This window comes from Pseudomyrmex gracilis, unplaced genomic scaffold (genome assembly GCF_002006095.1).
Source record: "Pseudomyrmex gracilis isolate BER0280 unplaced genomic scaffold, ASM200609v1 scaffold_175, whole genome shotgun sequence".
Taxonomy (NCBI): Eukaryota; Metazoa; Arthropoda; class Insecta; order Hymenoptera; family Formicidae; genus Pseudomyrmex; species Pseudomyrmex gracilis.
Genome location: NW_018020759.1, coordinates 80,728 through 101,476, shown reverse-complemented (window position 1 = coordinate 101,476; position 20,749 = coordinate 80,728). Strand labels below are relative to the sequence as shown.

The 20,749-nt window shown below is 42.1% G+C and overlaps 1 protein-coding gene across 5 annotated transcripts in view; it reads right to left on the bottom strand.

The window, feature by feature from the left end:
- LOC109857848 (protein-tyrosine sulfotransferase) overlaps positions 1–20,749 on the bottom strand; it is an 83,755-nt gene that overhangs the window by 22,353 nt on the left and 40,653 nt on the right. For 2 of the 5 annotated variants that reach the window (XM_020434594.1, XM_020434596.1), the window contains one exon: positions 3,609–3,736. The exons of 2 other annotated variants lie outside the window; for them this stretch is intronic. The gene's annotated coding sequence lies outside the window, so the exon portion shown is untranslated. Of the gene's footprint in view, positions 1–3,608; positions 3,737–3,858; positions 3,921–20,749 lie in introns of those variants that run through there. One more of the 5 variants, XM_020434597.1, reaches the window with a different exon arrangement.

Genomic DNA, 20,749 nt, shown 5'->3' with positions numbered 1-20,749 from the left:
CATACATTATTTAATTTAACACACACGAAACTTGATTATTTAATTTCATTCGACAAGTTGTTTAAACGGAATTTAAACTTTATAACTTATTTTATTCTCTTCGAATCGAAAACGAGCAATCTTAAGTGATAACAATGCGATGCAACATATTTCGCACGCAAGTAGCTTCAGTAAAACTTTCCAAATTTTTTTAATTTTTGAATTAAAAATAATAGTTTGTTTTTTAATGTTCTCTGCTTTTTTTTTTTTTTTTTTTTAAAAATAATAGTTTGTTTTTTAATGTTCTCTGCTTTTTTTTTTTTTTTATTAAGAGACACTTCCAAACCGCGAACGGTGCGGAGGAAAAAGTCCCGTTTTTGATTTCACGAGATATATACCGTATATATATATATATATATATAGATATATATACCGGCGCGCACAATTTGCCAAACAATGCGACGCGATAGACAGCCATCGATTTCGCGTCCATCGAGGGATCGACCGCGTGCTTTATGGCACGTCGCAGGATTCTCACGATGGGGATATCCGGCGCACGTGTGTGTCGGAATAGTCGCCATAAATAGGGATTTCCGTCGTTGGGTCGATCTCACACGCCGGAAAGTAAACGTTAACCCCTTTGTTGTGTTGTGTCCCTCTCGCGATTCCTCTCTCCGTGAGCGATGCGTTGACTTGTGTTCATCGGCTCCTTTCGCGCGCGAAAAACGTCAGGAATTTATACCGCGAAAATTATATCTACGCTCGATACCAAAAAACGAACGCGCTATTCGTTCGTCCGGCAACGCAACTACAGTTTTTTTTCGACAAGTTTTCTAAACAAAAATGTATCCTTGTTTATCTTATCTTATTCGAGTAACAAATCGACAGAAATGATCGATAGAATTGTACGTTTCTCTTCTATTTAAAAAAAACTCGCATTAAATAAATGCTTTTTAATCGCTTGACGTGTCGTGCTGTCCGCGCGAACACGAACGATGCAACGATGCGACTCTCATTAAAAATGTTTCTTGAATTTGTTATCACTGAAGAGAAGTCACTGAAAATGATTTATTAGCACGGGAATGTTTATGATAAATCACGTGTGCCTCGCGGTGACAATTTGTTATAAACGTACAAGCGCGGCGCCACATTATGCGGGTGTGTGATATATCAATGTGTGTGTATTATATATGTTTCTCGTGTATATGTGTGTGTGTGTGTGTTACACGTTTCGTGTATACGTGTTGTTTATTTGACATATCGATCCGGATGCGATCAAACGTTAGAGGTAGGCAAAACAAGAGTGTACGAGAATGGGGCAAATTTTAAGGAGGGCAACGGCGCACCATCGTCGTCGTCGTCGTCGTCGTCGATGAATAATTCAACCGCGGTGATTTGCACGAGTCAGTGGAAACGAGACGTCGAACCTAGATTTCTCAATATCGATTCTTCCGCCACGCGCGAACAACATCCTTACGCCGCTTTATAAAAGAAAAGCTTGCGCGTGCTCGTCATTCAAAAAAAACTCTTTTCCGACCAGGGAGGTAAATAAATAAATAAACGAATAGATTAAATAAACACAAACGTGACCGCGAAATATGACGTTTGCGAAATGTGTACACGGAAAAAAAAGATTTGCTAAAATAGCAAGAAATTAGTTACTATATGGCCAGCAAAAAAACATTTGTTAAGTTTAGTAAAATTTTTGTTTTGCCAACAAAATATTTTGTTGATGAAACAAAAAATTTCGTAAGATCAACCATTTTTTTTGCTGACTATATAATAGCAAAACTTTTTTTTCCGTGTAGCTTCCGCTGTCGAACGTCGGAACTCGAACAATTGCCTTATCTACGTCACATTACGCCGCGATAAAATAAATTTCACTGAGATAGAGTATCTATCTGGTATCAATAAAATGTCACATACGCTTCTTCTTTTTTTTTTTTTTTTGAAGTTATTTTTATTATTATTCGTCGCGAAGCGACTTTCTCTCGAGACGAAGCACGACCGATATGTGGGAACACGCGGTATCTTGCGTGCGGGGTTTGAGTACAAACAAAACAAAACAAAAAAAAAAAACGCGAAAATTAAAATTCTAATTTCCGGTTGATCAAAACGCGATTCCCACGAGTATCCTCGCCTCTCGCGCGGATGCGCGCTGCATATTTCAGCGAATCTCTGCGTGCGGAGCTCCGGTGGCTTCAAATAACGCGATATTTCGCGCACGTGAAACAAGAGCTCTCGTGGAGTTTTAACGCGTCACGAGTTAATTAGAGCCTCAAGAGCGATATATACCGGGGAGCGCGCCAGTGACGTAGCGAGCGACCCGTTTCGCAATTCGCGGTTTTCAAATATTTGCATCTCGTTTTCACCGAATTATTTGATATTTATCTTTTACAGCGCTGAATTATTGTTTATTCTATGGCGAGTGTGTGTTTTCGACGTCTTTTTTTTTTCTCCACGAGAAATAATAATATCCGAGACTTTTCGGTTTCCTCGTTGTTCGCGTTGTAGCGAATTTTTTTTCCAATTTCAACGGCGGTTAAAAATTCCTCGCGACACACACACACACACACACGTCGTCATCGCGTCGCGCGTTAATATATATATATATATGTGTGTATATATGTGTTAATACTTCACTCGGCGGACATTTATCGCGTAGAAACACGACCGACGAGTAGACGTAAATTCGGTTCGTTAATGAGCTCAACAGGTGCGTGGCGAAACGAATATATCGGTCGCGCAGGATTGAAGCCTTTTACTTCGCGACCGTTTGACAATGACACGCGTCGCCGCCGTACATGCGGGAGAGAGACGGGAGTCCATTTAATCTGATTATATATACACATACATATATATGCGGCTCTTATACACGTTCCGTTTGCAAGGACCTAAATCGATTTATATTGCGACGATAAAAGAAATGTAAAGAAAAAAAAAAGAGTGGGAAAAGAAGAAGAAGATTGGAGAGATTCCCGGTCAGAGTCGGGAGATCAAGCGCAAGAAAACGAACGAAATAAAAAAGAAATAGGAAGGAAGTAAGAACGAGAGCGGAGAGAGAGAGAGAGAGAGAGAGAGAAATAGAGAGCAGGAAGGAAAGAGGGGAGAGGAAAAGGATGATTTCTTTGTGCCTGAACAGAACTCGCCTACATTCCGTAGCAAGGTGGATTTCATTGGAAGCAAGCGCTTTTGATAAAAAATAATGCATTTGGCGTCCAAAGACGAGAAAGTCTTTTTTTTTTCTTTCCCGACGAAGACTCGAAGTCCTCGTCTAATTTCATATACGCATACAGTATTGCAAATTGGCGTAATTGTTGCAATGTTCGTGACGCAAATGTATAATAAGAAAAAATGACACATAAATTTTTTTTTTTTTATCCACTTAATTGCACATTGGCTGTTATTTAATTTCACGTCCACCTTCACCCAGGATCTTAGACTCATTGGTTTTCACGTTGATTTAATTTTCCTTCGAGCCGTATTTATTAATTTTTATTTTTTTTATCTTTCAAATAAATATCAAAATAAACTCGCCAGTCGCGAGAGGTAACGTGGATTTTGTCCGATCGCGTTCGAGCAATTCGCAAAATTGTCTTTCTAGAGCTGTCGATAAATTCTGCGCATACCTTTGATTCCGTTCCTAGAGCACATTGCTTAGACGCGTTGATCCAAAATAGGATGAACTCGGACATAACATTGGCAATCGTGAGACAACGGCAAACAACGGCGGATTTCCGTCGAGAAGCGATGCAACCTGGCAACAGATTTAATTGGCCGTTAAACGATCGTGCGCTCGAATCCCGAGAGCCGAAATGACTCCCTCCCACCCTCCCTTCCTCTCTCTCTCTCTCTCTTCGTTCAATTAACACTAATTACCTCTAACCGTGGCAATAACCGATATATACTGAAACGATGCGCGCGGTAATTGTCCGACGATAAATCGATAAACTGTAACATAAGTATGGCGAAATAGCAAACGGGAAGAAATTTTTACGCGTGTGTTGACACTTTGAAATTTATTCTTTCGCGCATCTATCGATAACCACATACTCTTTTTATCGCGTTATTTCGAAGCTATGATAAAAAAAAACAAAAAAAAAAAAAACAAAAAAAAAGAGAGAGAATTTTCTCGGATACTGGATCTTCTCTGCGAGAAATATCGCGTTTTGGTACGCGAGTGCGTTATTGCGTTTCACAAGAGTAAATATCTCGGACTGTTTGTCCCAGAGCGGATCGAACACTGCCTCGACTAATTAACAAACGTTGGCGCTCTCGGCGCGGCGGCGGCGGCGGCGGCGCGGTGTTCCGCGAACAATGTCGAAATAATTAGCACGGCGCGGACACAACACGCCGCCCCCGCGTCCGAGAACAAACACGTTTGTTATAGACGAGAGAAACAAGTAATTCTCCCGAATTAAACCGTTTTCACTTCTTTCGAGATAATCCACTTATATCGTTTCAACACGCGCTTTTGTACATCTCGACTTTTCGCGCGCGCACAAAGTTATGAGTTTCGTTTGATATATGAAAAATTTGCACACACACACACAATTATTTTTCCCCGACTCAGAGCGCTTTCATTTGTTCGTTTTCTTTTTATCCCGAGTTTTTGATCTTAAACACACGTAGTCCGAATAATACAAAATTTTTGTTTTGTGTATATTTTAGTGCGCGCGGCTCTCTATCTCTCTCTTTTGTGTTTCGATACGTGTATTATATATGCGCGCAGAATTCTCCTTTATGTGAGTGGATCCATATATTGCAACAGATCTCTCTCTCTCAGTGCCAGAGCTTATAACTTACCGAAAGTGCTGTTTCGAGAATCGAATACATTCCGTCATGAGAGGCAGCAAGCAAGCGCGGGAGAGGAAGCGAGCGACTTATTAAATTCTCTACAGTAGCTAAAATGCACACAGCAAAGCGAACACACAGCACACTACTTTCCCCAAGCTTGAGTTAATAACCCACCTTTATGCACGCGGCGCAGACTGCGCGCGCGGCGAGGTAGTACTTTTCCATTCCTAAATTCTTCGGCTAATTGGAACTGTTTTTTTTTTTTTTTTTTTTTTTTTGTTACAAAAATGAGAGAGAAAATTATCGTGCTCGAGTTCTCAATTTTTGTTCATATTTTAACGAGTTCAAGTTCTTGAATTGCGCTAACTTCCAAAAAAAAAAAAAAAAACTCTTTTGCGGAAGACATTATGTGTACGTTATATCTGCGGAGAGAGAGCATAAATTGAGCATTTTATTATATATGAGATAATAAACCAACCGTTTTAGAATGAATTTTCAAATTGAATTTAATTCGAATTCCCGTGTGTTAAATTAATTTTTACGCGTTTAAAAATCCACGTGTGCGCGCGCGCGCGTACACGCTCGTAATGATTTTAAATTGAACATTATCGCGAGCTTCGCTTTATATTACGATCAGTTCAAAGAAGAACGTGACCAATTTAATTTATAGCAACATTTATTATATGTAACTGAAAATACAGTTTTATTCTGTTCGATGCGCGCGTTGCGTAAAATTAAAATACTTCTATATTAATAACGCGTCCGGTCGCCATCGTTGTTAATAAGCGTCTGATAGTTTTCGAGACAATATTTCCAACAATCAATTAGAATTGTATTTATTTTCAGTTTTAATAACAAATTTGTCTACAAATTTGAAACTCCACGTTCTTCTTTGAACAAGACAGATTATATTGTATACATCTTCTCGAAACGGTCGCAAAACAAAACCAACGAGAAAATGATGAGCGAATAATTGCCGAGGCAATGGAAAATTAACTACTACTCCGGGAGCAAGGCAACATCCGTCTTGCGAATTCTCACACCTCGGGTTCGCGATCCTACTCCATTTACGACCAACGATCCTGGAATATCACCGAATATATTCATATTCATCGCAAAATTATCTCCGAAGGAGACGAAAGCTACCACTCGCACGACCTCCAACGTCGCGCGACATGGAATTCGGTTGTAATACGGTGTCGGTTTAATATTTCATATTCCTCGCGGTTGTGTTGCGTGCACACGCCGAAATTTACAATACGTACCTATTAGTATCCCCGGGGGAAATTACATTTGCGAGACGCGGGTGTGCGATAAACTTCGAAGCTAATTATTATCCGGAAAGGTAATCTCGTATCCGCTCGTGCAAAAGTCCAATCGATTACCGCGGACGGAACGAACGGATTTACGCCTAAACGACCTTCGACATATTAACTCCCTTCCCGCGTCACGTGGAAACGTAAAGAATTACCGAAAAAAAAAGAAAAAAAAAAAAAAAAAAAAATACATATTTGCTCATTTAATTCAGCCAATAAAATAATTCGCAAATCTCATAAATAACGAACGATATATTTCATCTGTTCATTAAAATAAATATATTTCGCCGTTGTGCGAAATTATATGAAATATATACGAGACGATATATATAAATGGAAAAAAAGATAACGTTTTTTTTTTTTAACGCGTGTGCGAAACAAAACTTTTTGTAAAATGCGCCGCGAAGCATTTGGAAATTTCCTTTCCGAAAATCGCTAACGTTGCAACAAACACCGGTCGTCGGTGCACAATAGAAGCTTCCGAGTCTATGAGTGGAGAATATATACGTCAGAGGTGTAGCGTTACGAATGCGTATTACAGCTTGAATGGGATACTCAGACGATAACGAAAATGATATATTTAGAACAACCGAAGTTGCACCACCGCGGTTTGGTGCATATACACACAAACACATAACATACACACACACACACACAATTGCTCGGATTACACCAATAGGTATTTCCCAGAAGACACAGGGCGAGTTGTTGCACCAACACGTAGGACTTTGGTCATTTCCCGAGAGAATGCGGATTGAATTGTTGATGTTGAATAATACCCAACGATGCGCCGGCGCTATATCGAAAAGCGATAATAACGACACGCAATGTAACAGTTGATCTCGTAGAGAGACTTCAAATGTGATCCGGGCGCGATGCGGGCAGGTATCGAACCGGGTTTATCTTTTTTTTAAAAAATGATATCGGCGATTATAATTCGCCTATCGCGCAGCGTCGAATTTTGCGCGAGAGCAATCTCTCTCTCTCTCTCTCTCTCTCTCGGTCGTGTGCGCATTATGCGTCGTAAAAAAAAATTCCGTAATATAAAATTCCGAGAGAGAACACGCACCATGCAAGACGTATATATATACGTGGTGGTGTAATAAAATCCGTCCAACACACACTCGGAGACACGACGTTTGTATCAATAATTCTCAACAACCGTCGTATTTGTCAACACGTTTGTTTTGAATCGGTGGTGTATATACACACGCTTTAAGTTTGTCACGAGATACATTTGCTCTGGTTGTTGTTGTTGTTGTTGTTGTTGTTATTGTTGTTGTTGTTTCGCGAAACTTGGTCGTACAAATTCCTTCTCATATACTCTGATTCCCGACGAGAGCATGTTATCGCGAATTATTACGGACGGGGAAAGTCAAACCGTTTTCAAGTTTTATTTACACAATATATCTCTCTCTCGGAGAGAATCACAAAACTACTTCCTCTTCTCCTTCTCCTTCTCCCGCAATCGACGCAACTCGGGGTTAATATCGTATTCAGAATCGGAACCTACCGGACCTTTCGAATTTCACTTTGCGGGGTTTCTTCTCCATTTTTTTTGTTTTTTTTTTGTTTTTTTTTTTCGGCTTAACGTTTGCTTCCTCCACAGACCACAAACGTAATGAAAGTGATTGAAACGCACAACTGCACGTCCCGTACGAATGTGCAGATCGGTATTGCCGCATTCTCCGGGAATCACATCGGATCGATCGTCGAGTTTGTGTGTTTGTGTGTGTGAGAGTGAGAGAGAGAGAGAGAGAGAAGAGAGAAAGGGGGAAGAGAAATGGAATCGCACGAATTATTTCCCCCGGAAATACGGCCACCGGGATTGGATGCTAATGTATTTGTGCTTCTTATTAGGAGCTTCGCGATTCAATTAGCGCGAGTTTGCTGTCGTATCCGTTCGCGCGACGTCGGAGAACAACAAGAACAACGGTCGGAAAAACGCCTCTATACACGTTTATTGCATGCATCACAAGAAACGCGCGCGAAAACCTCATTAAAAAAAACTCTCGAGTGTTCATTAAGTCAAATCTTTCGGCATTGAGAGAGACATTTCTCTCTCTCTCTCTCTCTCTCTCTCTCTCTCTGTCTCGTCGAGCGTTTATGTTACATTTAACGTTTCTTGTTTTCCGTAATACAAATTTCCATTGTTTAAATTGATATATTGTATCGCACGTTTGTTGCGCGTAATGTCGCAGAGAAATACTTCCAAAAGATAATCTCTCGCTTTCATCAAAATCTCTCTCATTTTATCACAAAATATATATATATATATATATATACACACATAATATATACATATAAATACAACGGGTAACATTTATTATTCCATTACGTGCGATTTGTATCAAAGTGAGAGAGAGAGAGAGAGAGCAACGCAAGAGAGATACGCAATTGATGCGCAAGAGCGACCGCGCTGTTTGTTGTATGTTTCGCATATACAGTATATCGCGTTTTCGGCGTGTAACGCGTGTATCGACTATACGCGCGCGATCGTATCTCGGGGACACAATTTTTAATGCTCTTATCGCGACGCCGCGCGCCATTTGCCGATTATTAATTCCGCGCTCGACAACCGCCCGCGAGCGGTCTCGTAACTAAATTAATTACGCGAAGCGTTTGTGTTTCGCCGAACGATTATAATGTTGCGCGCCGCGGCCTTGTTATAAAATATGTTAGCTCGCGAAATGAGTGTCGCGCGACGCGGGACTCCAACTCTCCACAACTCTCTCGGGATATATCTCTCTCTCCGCGCGCGTTTTACAATCATTCACGCGTAATAAGGGAAACGCGTATGTCCGCGCGAGCTGATTGCGTTGTAATTTTTCCGCGCGAGTTCACCCTCCCTCCCGCCCTAACGTAAACTCGCGCGGTTTTGACCGCGAAAAATGAAAAAAAAAAACGCACGCCGCGTGTACCGGTAATGATTTGATATTTTCCGTTGCGTATCTCTCCGCGAACATCGGTTAATTAGTCAACGGAATTACACACCGACTTCGATTACCGTTACTCCGCGAGTATCGGGTGCATCGCATCGAAAATATCACGTTTCTCATATATATATATCCTATACATATATATATAGGAAAAAGTCTTCCACGTATCGCGTGTCACGATATTACGCGAAGTAACAAAACTCCTTTCGCGAAAATTGCGCTCACGGCGACCTTTGCACGCGAAATTTCGCACAATTTGCGAAACGGAACGTTCGCGAAATTTTTTTTTTTTAAGCCGTGTGATATACGACGGAAGTAATTAAAAACTTAAGCAGACCGAAGCGGAGAGACTGCAACACGAGCGAACGCGAATAATGAAGAATCAAACAGAAGAAAAAGTGGTACTTGGGGAAATCTTCGGACGCGTTTCAGGAATTCTTCTCGCGGTGCGTGTTTCATTACGTTCCTCCCATTCTCTCTTCAAGAGAACTTGGTCTTCGACTTCAATTTCGCGCGCGACCCACGTCACGTCGTCTGGCGCGAAATTTTTCAAACGAGTTCATTCGGTAATTTCGTTAGTGACGTGGGTTGTTCGTCTAACAAGTAAAAAAGTTACTCTCTTCGAAGTTGCAGTTTTACACCGGCGGAATTGCGGCGTCGCCCTCGTTGTTGCCGCGACACACGGGGCAGCGACAAAAAAGAAAAAAAAAAAAAAAAGAGGAAAAAAACAAAACAAATTCACCCTTTACATCCCACGTTTGCCACACGTGTCACCGATCGAGAGCGGCTGTCGATAATCTCCCTCGACTCGATCCTTCAGGATACGTCGTCCGGGCGGGCCGTTTTTATCCGACCACGTCGCTCTCTCCAAAGTCCGATAATCCAATTTACAGCCGCTGCCGCGATTTCGCGTCCCCGCGCGAAAACCACATCATCGCTTACGTTTCCCGACGACATGCCGTTAATGCCTCGGCTTTTAACATCGTACATATGTTAATGGACAATTCCCGTTGCGAATTCGAAAGAGAGAGAGAGAGAGAAAGAGAGTTCGCGGCGAAACGCGATTCCGCGCGCACGGAAAATTATGGAATCGATAATATTATCGACGCGAAATTCCTTGAATTCGAGAGAGGCCATATCAGCGCGTTTTCATTATACGATTAACGTTTCTCTCATTGAATAAAAAATTAAAATTCGCACGGGTATTCCGAAGACAAATGAAAGTCCAGAGAGAGATATAGAGAGAGAGAGAGGAGGTGAATTTCACGAAGAGAAGCTCGAGAGGAGGCGAGAGAAAAGATGCGGTTGACAAAAGCTGGATTAGAGCAGCTGGAAAACGCGCGGCACGGAAATACGAACGGACGTCGTCCGTGGACGCGATTCGAGGAGACGCCGCGAGGCGAAGAGAGACAATGCCAGGAACGTAAGAGAATCCATAAAAGAGAAAAAGAAGTCAGGTGAGAAAGAGGGGATATTCTCGTTCCCGACATCTCTCTAAATAGCTTCCTCCTCCGTGTTAGCCCGCGCGTGCGAATATAAACTTTCCACGCTTTTCTCGCTCAGGGGGCAGGGAAACAGGGAACGCGGCGGAAGAGGGTAGGAGTAGTAGCTTCGCCGCTTCTCGAATGCAAGCGATAAAGGCTGCACGAATATTCCCGGATCTCCCGCAATTTTCCAGAAGAATGCCGCCGCCCTCCCGCCCGATGCGAATCGGATTTCGCACCGGGATTCCCCCCTTCCGCCCCTCGGAAACTTATTCGCGCGCGTATTACCTTCTTCGAACAGATTGGTGCGGCGGCGGCGGCCTCTGCCCGTCTCTCGCGACAATTTGCACTGATATATAAGCGTGTGTTTTTTGTCTCCGCAATTTTTTCCGACCGATTTTCTTTCTGTTTTTCTTCTCTTTTCTTTCTTTGTTGTTTCGAAATCAACGATTAAAGGTCACGTGTGTGTGTGTGTGTGTGGGGAAAAAAAGAAAATAGATTTATTGGACACACTATTTCACACGCCAGAGCATCAGAGTTAGTAATATTGCGATAATTAAAACGTAAAAAAAAAAAAAACAAACAAATTAATCTTCGATCGTTTCTCATTGTCGAGAAAACGAGGATTATTTTTGCGCGGCTTTTAGATATAATTAAGATCAGTCAAGGAAAAAGAGATCAATTTTCAGATCATTTCTTCATTGATTAGTGGATATGATATAAATATTGACAAAGACTGCCACGTCGAAACACAAGGCGTGGCTGTAATGACGATAATGTTTCAAGAGAGAGAGAATGTGTATAGGGAAGAGATCAATTACACCGCATTGGGAAACAAAGTTGGGGGGAAAATGTGATCAAGCTAATAAGTTCCGAGCGTGATTACCGAGTAATCAAATTAGCAATTATTGATCGTAATCAGTGAGCGAACTAAGACGCCGGCGGCTGTGGAATAAATTGTTGCCAAATTAATTAGAAAAAACAACCATAAAAAAAAAAAAAAAACTATATTAAGATGTTGCGCAATACAAGCACGTTTCTCAATTAAAAGTCGTGTTTGTTTTTTTAAATAATATCCGCGTTATTTCCGAACACACACACACACACACACACAGAGTTTTGTGTGTACCGTACAACCCGTTATCTTCAGTGCGATAAATCGACGCAAACATCGGCGTGATATTAAATTTGCGCCCGCATAAAGATGCGCGAAAATTATGTGGGAAAATAAAATATATATAAAATAAATCGCGCGCGCCCACACACGCTTTCCCAAAATATGCGAAGTGTGTGCGCAGTGCGCCACGAGTGTGCGTTGGCTTTGCGCGCCGGCGAAATGTACCTACCGACGATTTACAATAACTGTTATCTGCGCGAATTTTTGCGAATACATTTTTCCCCCCGTTATCACAAAAAAAAAAAAAAAAAAAGAAAATGTTGGACAACGGGATAAAATATCGAAGTGCGCGCGTTATCTTTCGCGTTACCATTAATGCACCCGCGCGGTCTCGTAAATATTCCCCGACGGAACTTTGTGCTCTCTCTCTCTCTCTCTCTCTCTCTCTGTACTACCACCTTACCCGGCACACGAAAATGGGAAATTATTATACGCGCGCAAGAATTCCCTCAGGCTGGCGCGCGACGGAAGTTCTTTTCCTCCGGAGAAAAAGCAGCATCGACAAGGGGGGCAAAACACAACTTCGATATACGGGGGCATTACGAGCTTTTTACGGCCGTACGAAAGTCCGCCGTACATTACCATTTTGTCTCGTAAGATCCTAATACGAATTATCTCGCGATTTACGAAGTTTTGTATTTGCGTTTTCTCGAGCGAAAACGCTAAAGTGTGTTCGCGTTTAAATTTCGTTATTAATTAACAAACGTTTCCCCGAAGAGAGAATTTTTATTTCTCGATATATGAACGTGTGACGTGTGAGGAGTTTCGTGAAAAAAAAAAAAAAAAAATCAGCCCTGTAGTTTTTTGTAGCAAAAATAAAACATATTATCGCCGTTTCCTTTTTCAGAGAGGAAAAAATTTGAAAAGCTAAAAAAAACTTTCTGCGGGGCTGCGATCGTAATTTGAAGAGAGAGCTTTGAAGGGCGGAAAGTACGGATAAGTATATATACGCGAGTATATATAAATATTTCGAAAGAATTTCCAGTGAATGTTAAGAGAGAAGTTAACCTCTTGCAACCCCTTGCAACGATCGAGGGTTGCACTCGACACAGTGATTTACGAGAACCCTTCGCGTATTTTTCCCAACGTTTTCCAAACGGTGAATGATTACATCGGGCAAACTATACATTGTTCGAATGTTTATAGAGTACTCCACAATTGGCAGAGATCGATCATTGTGTCCAGACTGTGTTGTTGCAAACCGCCGGGGCAACTTTAAAATAAAAAACAAGATATTTGCCATTCGGTCCACCGATCGGAATTATTGGCTCGTGGCTGCGAAATGCCGAGTTTTCCGAAAAAAAAAAAAAAAAAATAGAGTTTCAGTTTTCACGCTACGCGATGTAATCAAATCACGTCGTGTTTTCGACGATATATATATATATATGTTTTGTTGTTATTCGTATGTTTTATATCACTCGCGAATGAAAAGAGAAAGGATAAGTTGCAATTTGCAACACGCGCGACAACCGCATCGTCGCGCGCGTAACATTTGTTAACTGTGACTTCAAAGAAAAACTATGCGCGTTAATATTGTTATTATCCGCTCTGTGCGCATAATATTACCTTACGCGTGAGAAAACTCACGTTGATCCTTTCAGAAAAAGCGCGTGTGCAACTAATCACAATCGATTCTATCGGTGACGATTGTTGTCACTTTTATCTCGACGCTGATTGGACGGATGTGTTTCTCAAATCAAGAGGCACGGCAATGCTTCTTACACGCGACTGAGAAGTAAGGAGATTTTCATAGAGCAATATCCGACGAACGAGACCGAACCCCGATCACTTTCGTTTTTAGTCTCATCGCTTCGGAACAAAAAAAAAAGAAAAAATATTCTCGCGTTTTTTAAAGTCACGTGACAAAAAGGAGAGGAAAAACGCCAAGTGACCAAAGTCACGTGACTTTAGTCGCGTGCTAGTTTTATTACATTCCTCCCTGTCACGTGACTTCACTTTAGTCACGTTTTTTTAAGACACGTGACTAGAGTAAAGTCACGTGTTGGTTTTACATTCATCCCTGTCGCTATTTTTCGAGCGCGATTTTCGTGTCTTATTTCTTACATCTCTCATATGTACATCACGTGTGTTATATGGTTTGTGTAAGACATATATACATACTATTTGTCATCGCGGTCACAGATTGTGATTCACCGACACAACACGTTAAAATAAAAATATAACAATAACGTGCGCCCCTGTGTTGTGCTGGTTAACGAAAAACAAACGTGAACAGCGAGTATAAAAATGCAAAGCACAGCGTTAGGGTTACACACAATGCGCGTTCGATCTTTTTTAACTTTTCGAAGTTCTCGCCTTCAATCTCAAATGAAATAACCGACTTAATAAGCAATTCCCAAGCAATTAGAGAGCGCATTTCTTGTTTCAAATGTAAAATACATTCCGTTCCTCCGGGGGAGAGGGAGGGGGGGGGGGAAGAGGGAAATTGCCGTGGAGAAATTTATTGATATAACGTCGACATATCGTAGTAATTCGGGTTTATTTGAAAGCTTCGCCGCGCGAGGGGAATGCGAAACCGTTGTTGAAAACGACCGCGAGCGCCGTTGCGCCATCACGAGACTGTTTCCGTTACAATGATCATAACGATAATGGCGGGCCACAAATTTGGCAGTTACGAGGCGCGAAGTACGTCGATCATATAGTTGCCGTCGGCAAACTTCCTAATTGAACGCCGTTCGTTAAACTTACTCGCATCTGCCGCGCGCGGCGCATCCGCTAATTAACGGTGACCTGATATTTTTCGAACCCGGCTCGAAAGACGGGGTGGTGTCTGTCACCGACCGCGAATTAGAATTTTGTGAGCGGATCGAAATTCAACCAATCAAAAAAAAAAAAAAAAAAAAAATAAAATAAAATAAAATAAAAAAGAAAATTCCAATCTTAAGTTTCGGAACTTAAGTCCCCGTCCAAATTGCAATTCAATCTTAATCTCCAATTCGTAGACCGATACGACGGCGGCGGGGGGGAGGGAAGGGGTTTGCAAGTTGAAAAGTTGACTTTCCTCATTTTCCGCGTTAAACACAAGAAGCCCGCCCGGGTCTTCACGGATCGAATTTTACAATCAACGAGAGATTTCCTTTATATATACCCTCGGGGTAATAATCCCGAGTTAATCGCGGAACAGCTGAATCTTCTCATTATTGCACCGCGCGATTATCGCGCGCGCGGGAAAAAAAAAAAAAAAAAAAAAAAAAAAAAAAAAAACGCGGATGACCGAAATAACATCGCGCGCGACAAAATTATCTGATAACAATTCAATGAATATTAATATCACCGTTTTATTTATAATAACGTTGTATAAATATTCATTTTATAAAATTGCACGTGTGCCCTGAAAGCTTTTCTCGTTTTATCGGCGCTAAACGCGCTGTGAATGCGCGATAATTAACATCGGCGGCGGCGGCGGCGGCGGCGGCGGCTGCGTGAATGTTTGCGAAAGCTCGAGGAACACCGATTGTTCGAAATACAAATAGGACCTATTCGCGCGCCCGGGCGAGTTACGCTCAAGAGAAAACGTTGGGTTTTCCGCGCGCGCGCGCCGCCCTTCGCGCAATTTCATCGCGTCCACGTTTGCAATGTAATTAAAACGTCAACGAGCCGCGAGCCGAGGGGATCCCCCGGTGCCGTTTGCACTCGGTTTCGTTGTCGCTGTATATAACGTCGCGTATACGCGAGAGCTTTTACGGTTTGTGTTTTCTTAAGTCGGCGAAAAGCTCTTTCTCTCTCTCTCTCTCTCTTTCTTTCTTTCTCGACGACGACGACAACGACGACGACGACAGGCGCCAACGAGCGTCGGGATTCGTGCCAGGGGAGAAAAGAAAATAGACCGCGCTGAATTCACGAGGAGCTTACTTAGCGCGCGCGCGCGACCGACCGACCTTAATGCAAGTCACGACTGATACGCGCGAATGTGTCTCTCGACAAGGAGAAAACTAGACAAAACCGCGCGCGCAGATGTTTCAGGTGCGACTTTCGCGCGAAAGATTCTCGCGCGGAGCTTCGACGAGACTCCTTTGTTTCTCGTGTCTCGAAAATTTCGTTGAAATTTCAATCCGCGAGTAGTGGAGCGTAAAGTTGCAAATTTGACGTTACACACACACACATATATATATATATATATACTGTATATCACAAGTCACGTAAATCGAGCCGTCAATCAAGTGTCAGATTTTTTCACACAGCTCTCTTTAATGGGCCGCAACGACTCGGCAACGTTGCCGTAATATATAATGCGCGCGATCGTGTGTCTTCGTAAAAACTCTCTCGCAAGAATTCAATCTTTTCTCACGTAAGTTGCATCGACGTTACGTTGCAATTACGTTGACAAGTGCGGTGCGAAAGAAGCGTAGGAGAATACGCGAACGATACGTCTTTTGCTTGTCAAAAATAACGCGTTTTCTTTCTTTTTTTTTTTTTCCATCCGAAAAGAAAAATCGAAGATCGTAAAGTAAGTTAAGAGAAGGGGGGAAGGGGGGCAGGAAAAATAGAAAGATATGACACGTACGCGAACCGAGAGAAGATTTTAAAAGGAAAACGAAAGAGATGAAAGAGAGTGTTTCTTCTACTTAGGGCACGAAATGGAGTGTTTTATACAACGTTCTTATCTCCGTCTCCTTCTCGCGTCCCGTACCGAAGAGAAGGAATTTGTAAAAAGAATCTTGGCGGAATTCGCGAAGATAGTGTCTAGTGATTTCCCAAGGGAAGCAATCCTTCTCGTCCACTTTTCTTCCTCCTCGTCCTTCTTTTTAATGCCTCTGTCCTTTCTCCCCGCGACTCGGAATTGAAAGGCCACCGGAATTATAATCGTCATTAGGTATACGAACGGTTAAAAAAAAAAAAAAAGAAATGAAAAGAAACGGAGAGAGTAGAATCGTTTCTAAACTCTCCCCCGCGATCTTTCTCGGACTTTTTTGAAAGAGCAGTTTTCTGTCCCGAGTAACTTTTGCCGATTGCGAAAAAAAAAACTTGCGCAATCATCAAATTGTCGAATCGCGTCTCTCAATACAACATTTCCCGCAAATCCGTGATTTTTCTCGCCCATTCGCCCGTTTCTCTATCTGCGGAGTTGTATCGAGGTCGTATATTGTATTGCGACCGATATCGAACGATACGTACCGCTGTCACGCCGAAAAGAATTCCAACGACTCGTCAGAGACCGAAGACCTCGGGGTAACACTGTACGCCTCGGTGGTCGCGAAGAGCAATCTATGGCGACAGCTGCGGTTATTTGTATGCAAAATGCTGGTAGTCGCTGGCACGGCCAGCCAACTCCGAACCGGGCGTTCTCCGGGGATTGTCATCGCCGGTCGTTGTCGTCGTCGTCGTCGTCGTCGTCGTCGTCGTCGTCGTCGTCTAAAGCTTGTCTCGGACAAGCGAAGCGGGCAACGTGTCCTCGCGAGTTCTTCTTCTCTCTGCAAAGCCTCTGGGATAACTTCCGGACGACGCGCGCCATTGTTTCGCGTCGGGGAACTTGGTCGACCGGCTATACAGAGTACCTTGTTGGGAAATGAGTCAGAGAGCAACACAACGGTCATGATTAAGAGAGAACAAAGGTGCGTCTAGAGGCACCGGCTATCTCTACCTCCCCGGTCTTTCATAAATTCTGAACCTTCGCCATTAAAAGTGTACATTCGCTCTCTTCCTCTGATTTTTTTTTTGGGGTTTTTTTTTTTTTTGGCAAATTATGATTCCCTCTGACACGCTCGAATTTTCGAGGTGGAGAAAAAAACGCCAGCAGATGAACAGGGATTTATAGTCACACAAAGGTCGTCTCTCTTTCATATGTTATATATATTCGCGGTGTATATATTTCAAATCTCTGATAAATCGAGATTTATGATACACGCGATATATTTTATGTAGAATTCGGAACACACACACACACACACACACGCGCAGGTGGATTTATAAAAAAAAACTTTTATACAAAATTTATTTTATCTCGTTATTTGATTTTCCGGATAATATTTCAGAATATAATGCAAATGTTATTATATGAAGTAATAAACAATTTTCGATGTATGTAACGACGAATCGTTCGAATTCTTCTAATGAGAGATATGGGCATTCATTCGATGCGAAAACCGGCGATAACGAGCGCTCTCGATACAACAATTCCCAACGGGAAATATACTTTTATACGTATATAAAACCCGGCAATGTACAAAAACCCGGCGATAAAGATGTTAATTTGGAATCAAAAGAAAATTTTACACGTGTTTCCCGAAAGAAAAGCTTGTTTATAGGTTTCTCGTCTGTTTCTCGATCGTTTCGATAAAAGGCACAGTTTCTCTCTCTTTCTCTCTCTCTCTCTCTCTCTCTCTCTCTACCTGTCTCTTCTCCGTTCTCCATTCTTTCCAATGATTTTTCACAAGAGCAACAACTACAAGAGTAGAAGAAAATAGTCCCGTTTCGCCGGCACTCGGCGCTTCGAGTAAAACAATATCGCTTCGGAGCAGAACTAAGTCGGAGCAATCCGGCGCAAACGGTAAAAAAAAAAAAAAAAAAAAAATACGGTTTCCAAAAGTACAGGAAAAGCTACGCAGGGGAGCGAAGTTCGCGGAGCGCCGCGCTTCATACCGATACGGCAAACGCATCGACCCGAGAGGAGTTTATCGCCCGTGGGAAATTCCGCAATTCTCTTTCCACCAGGTACCTCTTGAAAAAAAATCACTCGCGATAAAAAAAAAAAGAAACAAAAAAAAACAAAACCCGAAAAGCAAAAGAAACAGAGACAAGGTAGATACGCGTTCGGTAGAAGCGAGAGTAAAAAGTCCCGCAGTTGCGAGAGACAATTACGAGCGGATCGGAAGAGAGTGAGAGAGAGAACGAGCGCGGAGTGTTACGCTCTCCGGCTTTTCTATGGAGAGCGCGCGCGGCCGACGATTGAATATTTCAACGGGGCCATTACGAGTCGACACGGGCACGGTTCAACGGAGCTCTCTCTCGGAATAAGGATCGCCGAATTAACAAGAGCACCAGTGAATTTCCGTCCGGCGCGTATATACAGTCTCTCACGAGCGCGGGACAAAACGTAACGTCCGGAAGAAGAAAAACGAGAGAGAGAGAGCAAAGAAAGTGGTTAATTTAATTCGTCGCCGAGAGACAATGACGACGACGACTACGACTACGACGACGACGACTACGACGACGAGGACGACGGCGACGACCGGTAAGAAGAGCTGCAAGGCACTTTGTATCGAGGACGTATTAACAGCGAGGAGACAGACATTCGACTGATGATATGTTAGCGAAAAGCACAGAAACATTTCACAGAATGGATGGAGAGAAAAAGAAAAAGACAAAAAAAAAGAGAGATAGAGAATAGAGAGAGAGAGAGAGAAAGAGAAAAAGTTTTTAAATGAAGAAGAATATAGAATATCTCGCTGCTCACGAAAAATGTCAGTTTTACGTCAACAATTTTCAGTTAATTTTTTAAGCGAGAAACACAAAAGATATAAAAATTTTATTCAACGTTGCCCACAGTAACGGTTATTGGTAAGGCAACACAAGGCAAATGGTTACCTACCAATTAACGATTTTTTTCTTCCTTTTTTATTTTTTTTATTTTTTTTTATTTTTCTATCACGTCACACGGTTGTGTGCTTTATCGACTAATATTTTCACGGAAGTTTAATATTCGGTTCTCGCGCGCAAAAGCCTCTCGGTAGTGTGGAAAAGGTGACTATCTAAACGCGGCGTGAGATCGCGAGATGACAAATGAGAAGGAATAAAACGCTGACAGGTACAGCGATTCGAAATTAAAAATCCCCCTAGCTTCCGGTTAACGCGTTGGCGTTACCCTTTTTTTTTTTGTTCTTTTTTTTTCCAATGGAAAAAGAAAAAAAGAAACGGGACGGAGACCGACGAAGGGGAATGAAAAGTATCGGGCGCGCGACGTTTCTCAGCGCGTTGCGTGAATTAATAATCAACCGTTACCGAATTTTCGGATCCAACTTCGAGATTCGAACGAATGAATAAAATCTACGCGCGAAATGCGTTATTAACCGAGAGAGGGAGGGGGGAGTAGGCTTTGCCTCTCGTTTCACTCGTCCGGAAAACTTCATACTTCCTCGTCGAGGGGGGAGGAGGTAGGTAAAAATTCTGCCGGCGCAATTTTAAGATTAAAAATTCTCCGGGCATTGTTTAACGCGTTAGAACTCTTTTTTTTTTCTTTTTTTTTTTTCGCAGCGAAGGAAAAAATGTAAAGAGAAAGGCGGACTCTGACGGAAGAATGCAAAGCACGACGTAACATTTCAGCGTTGTCGCGTGAATTAATAATCGAACTCTCTCAGAAGAGAATATTCACCAAGAGAGCATACTAAAACGCATCTGCTATATTGTGCTTTAATACGCGTGTGTGCTTTTCAGTACTTTGCATAATGAAAAAAAGTCTTGCGTTATGCAAAAAAGAAATATAAACTACCGCGTGCGCAATGAATAATGCGCGCAAAATTGTATAATACAAAAAATAAAAAAAATAAAAAATTTAATAAACACACACCCGTGGCGCGCGTAGCGATAATTGATAAGCTTCTCTCTTTCTTGTGCGTTTCGCGATGTGTGAAAAATTATATTTCTCGCACGCTTATCACGCCATTCAAATGAAATTTACCGGAGAAAAATCAATTTCGAGTCAACTAGCTGAGAGAATTCAATTTAAACCGCCAACGCGGTAGCGAGCAGCGCGGGGGAGAGAAACCTTTTTATTTTTCCCAACGACAATAATCACTTCTGTACAGCCCGACTTCTACGGGTACTTCGTGACACAGCTCGGGGCGCGCGCGCGCGCGCGCGATTGCCGGATTAAAATTCACAGAGCAAAGCTCCTTTTCGAGGAAGATGTTGAAAGCTACTAACTCGTTCGAAGAGAAGAAGTAAAGAGAGGAGAAAAGAGAATTTTATATGTATATATATATATATATATATATATATATATATATATGTATCTATTATTCTATTTAAAAATTAGCATCGGAAGATCGGTCTTTGTTCGACCGTATCCTCTTTCGTACAAATGCGCATTTCTCTCGCTTG